This window comes from Rhododendron vialii, chromosome 10a (genome assembly GCF_030253575.1).
Source record: "Rhododendron vialii isolate Sample 1 chromosome 10a, ASM3025357v1".
NCBI lineage: Eukaryota > Viridiplantae > Streptophyta > Magnoliopsida > Ericales > Ericaceae > Rhododendron > Rhododendron vialii.
Genome location: NC_080566.1, coordinates 7053418 through 7058072, shown reverse-complemented (window position 1 = coordinate 7058072; position 4655 = coordinate 7053418).

Here is a 4655-nt window from a genome sequence, read left to right as displayed (position 1 = left end):
CACACTTTGTTTACTTAAAAACTGTAAATACAATTTTGAGAAATTTTGAAAGAATCATATTTACACAAAAAGTTTTGAATTTTAAAAACTATAAATACAGTTTTTTAAAAACAGATTTTGTGTAAAAAACAGTTTTCTATAAAAGAGTTTTGAAATTTCAAAAATAGTTTTTTGAAAAACACACTTTATTTACTTATAGTTTTTAAAAATTTTGAAATTTTTTTTTTGTGAAAAAAAAAGTTTCTGAAAAAAACAGAAAAAAAAATCTGAAAGTTACAGTTTTTTAAAATTATTTTTTGAAAACATTGTTGAGAGAGAGAGAGAAAGAGAAGGTTTTTGTGTAATGTTGGTGTACTTGATTGAGAGATAAAATTTGGTTATTGACAAAATGTTTCTAGCTTTGATTATTGAAGAGCCAAAATTTGATGCGTTGTTAAGAGATTGCTAGGTTTGGTTATTTCAATATGAGCACTTTTTTGATCCAACATTGCTAATTTTAATAATTTTTTATTTTGCTTATTCCACTGTGGATGCTCTAATTTGAAGTCTTTTTGCTTATTTTAAGTTGTTAGAACATGAATGGACAAAAAAAATACTAAAGTGAGTAAGTTATTATTATTCAATTTTTAAGGACAATCTAGGCATTTTATTTATAAAAAGCTGGTACTCCATTTGACAGCTTATTCAAGCAAATAGATTATATTTTTTTTACAAACTATAAAAAAAAGCTATTTAACAAACACTTTTGTAAGTGTTAGCAAACGGGACGATAGCCTAGTAGGACCATATAAAAAATAAAGAGAAAAAATAAAATGAAGCGTTCGTTTTTTTTTTTTTCAATATTGTATAGAGTAACAGTTTTGTGCCAATATTGTACAGAGCAACAGAGGTTAGTGAGATATTAAAATTAGCACATAGTAAAACTTATGAAATTGTCCATAGCCCCGACTCCAAAGCCTGACCCTCGTGGCGACAGGAGATCATTTCATCACGCCAACAAATGGAAAACAAAAGTCTTCACGACGACTTGCTGCCGGAGATCCTGTCTAGGCTTCCGGTGAAATCCCTTGTTCGATCCAAATCCGTCTGCAAAAACTGGAACGCCCTCATCCAAAACCCTAGTTTCATTTCCCTCCACCGCAATCGCGCCGCCGCCAGAAACACCGACTGTGTCCTCGTTAAGCGATCCCTTAACGGCGGCATTATCCTGTCCCTGGTCCCCATTGAAACCCCAACCGAAGATATAGACGTATCTTTCACCGGTTTATAGATATTAATAAACTCCAACTATTGGGTCATTGCAATGGCGTTGTTTGTCTCACCTGTCTCGCGTTGAACTCAACCATTGTCATATGCAACCCTTCGATTAGAGCATCTCCAACCCACCTTTATTTCTCCAAAATAGAGGATGGATGTGACACATTGAGGGGAGATTTTATAATTTATTCTTTTTTTTCTTCACTTTTTGTAGTTTTTGAGAGAATTTTTGAGGGACCCATCGTCTTTTTTAGAGTTTGGTCCTCTAAAAGTAAATTTGGTCCTCCAAAAAAGGAGGATCAAAAATAAATTTGGAGTACAAAATTCCTCCAAACTCTAAAAAAGACAATGGGTCCCTCAAAGATTCTCCCAAAAAGTACAAAAAGTGAAGAAAAAATGGAATAAATTACAAAATCTTCCCTCAATGTGTTACATCCATACTCTATTTTGAAAGAAATGGAGATGGATTGGAGATGCTCTTAGAGAATTCAGGGTACTCCCTCAGCCCTCTTTTACAAAAACGTCCATTTTAGCACTCTGGGATTTGGGTTTGATCGCTCTACCAACGGTTATAAAGTGGTTAAGTTCGGCTTTCAAGATACAGATTTTACCGATACTGAGATCAATGATACTATTGAGATTTACGACTTGAGTACGGATTCTTGGAGGAGAGTTGAGTTGGAGTCCTCTTTTGAGTTCGGTTTGAATTTCGGTTATTCTTGTTGCGCATCGTGGAATGGTGATTTTTACTGGTATGCGTGGAATCAGGGTGGTGATTTTGCACTTATTGTGTTTCGTATGGCCAACGAGGTGTTCAATGAAATTCCCCTTCCAGAAGTTTGCTTGTTGAACAATTCCAGCGAAAGGAGACTTTTCGTTCTGAATGACTCCCTTGCGGTGGTTATTTATCCATTGGGTTGGTTACATCCGCTGTGGTTTCCTTTGTTGGAGAAGTCTTTGGACATTTGGGTTATGGAGGAAGAGGGTGATGAGGTGTCTTGGACTAAAAAATTTATTATCGGACCCCTACATGGGCTTGAACTTTGCCTTGGGATTTCGGTTAAATGGTGAGTTCCTCTTGGAGGACAGTCATGGACAGTTGATGTCGTATCACATTGATACCCAACAAATAAAGGAGTATCAGGTGTACGGTCATCGTCCTCCACAATGTTTAAAAATTCTTCTATACATTGAGAGCTTGGTTTCAGTCAAGAGACACAATTAGCGTGATGGACACGATGATTTGCGTAGTTAACTCGATTATGGGCTATCGTATCTTCTACCGAATGACATGTGTTTCGTAAGCACGCAGGGCTTTTGAAGTCCTTTGTCCCGTTGCTGCCATTTACCTTACTTTTGTAGGACAAAGATGGTAATTGAGTGGTTCCCATCAGCTGTTTAGAGATCCACGCAAAGACATTGACAATGAAAGCTATTCTTTTCAGGCCTGCAACTACATGAAGAGGAAGGGAAGGTTGGATTTTCCAAGGCTTGGAAACGGATAGGATCTCTCCTTTTTCTCATTGTACCTGTAGTTTACGTTGGATTTTCTTTATGTGTTTCATAATTAAGTTTGTATCTGAAGTGGGTCTTATATATTTGAGAAAAACATTGAAGCGGTTGCTCATTCACAAGTCAATTATTGTGAGCATTTGATGTAATGTGGTGAGGTAAATCCTACTATTTGAATTTGTTGCACTAGCATTTGTTTTATCTGGAAATAGCAGTGACAGTGTGCCTGTTGACTGTTGTATTAATCAAGATTCTGTCTTTGCAACTAATATATATATTTTGGGCTTCTCCATAGTCCTAGTTTTAATTTGTTTGCAGGGATTGTGTAAAATGAGATTTGTGGGATTCTACAAGGGTTGCCGATCATTAGATTTTCGACTCTGCGATCATTTTAACATATGTTTTGTGCGTGCTGCATGATGGGCTTTTGAAGTCATTTTGTAGGTCGTTGCCATTTACTTTACTGCAAAAAGAAAAGAGGTGGCGGCGAAGTCTTTTACTCAAATGTATTGACAATGAGAGGTTGGATTTCATGGTTTCCATGATGAACAACCGTTTTCTGTATTCTTCTATCATCAGGTTACCTTATTTAGAGTGTTTCATGGTCAGTTTTTTTTTATATCAAATTTTGGTCTTAATTTTGCTATTGGATTTGTCCCTCTGATGTAGAGAAAACACATGGAAATAGTTAATCATTCACAAGAGTCAATTTGCCCGTGAGCATAGGATGAAATTTGATCTTTTTATCAAAACTAGCTAGTCTGTGTTCAAAAAAAAAAAAAAAATTGAATTTCCAGCTTCTACAAGAGGCAGACACCCAAGGCCCCCGTTCAGGTATAAACCTGAATTCATAAACCTGCCAAAATTTGATTAAGAAGAAAAGTGAGAAAAATATAGAGGAAATGTACTATGCTCAAAATTTGATTTTCTTATTTTCCTCTCACTTTCTTTTTAAACCAAACAAGGGGAGAGAATTTTTTTTTATTTTTTCTTTCATTTCCTTAGGTTCCAACCAAAGCCGTTGTGGTTTGACTAAAAACATTTACGACACAAATTAAACATGTCCTTGATAAATGACCACATGAGGCATGAAATATAGAATACCACAAGAAGTGTGCGATATTATTTTTAGCAAACCAGTAAAAAAGTATATCCAATAAATTATAAGTTTTATATATCCATTCATTATTAGTTTCGTCAAACAAATATTATCATAAGGTAAAATAAACTTAACCAGCTTGATTACATTCTCTCATACACAAATAACATTTCCCATCGAATTAGAGATCAACTCTCGAAGCAGTCATTGGAATTTCAAACCAAGTTAGCACCCAAGTGGAGTGAGTAGAACTCTTGGTGTTAAGGCAGGAAACAACTAGCTCGCTTTAAGCCAACCTAAAAGAGTAAACAGTGATGTTCCTCAAGAGTCTCAAGCTAGGTTGCAGAATCTGCAGTTTCCAATTCAGACAACTTCCCAAAACACATGCTAAGCTAATTGACCACAAGAAGAAGAAAAAGAAACAGCATTTGGCATCCTACCATCAGTGTATAAACATGAATTCCAATTGCAAACACGAATTCTAAGTTTAACGCATTGAAAGGGTACACACAGAAACACGGCCTCATAAAAGAAATGTTAGTGACACCATGGCCCTAGTAGTGGATAGTTTTGTGATCACCTGTACAATAGAAGGGTAGTATGAGGTGTGGTTCTAAAGATTTAGATTGTGACTTCTTACCAATTTTCTCCTCATATTGAGCAAATTCATGAGAGGTTATACTCCCTCCGTCCCAATTTGTTGCGCCTATTTTGACTTTCACGTAATTTAAGAAAATATCATAATTAGACGGCAATAGAAATCACAGCTATGAGTAACCACATGCAA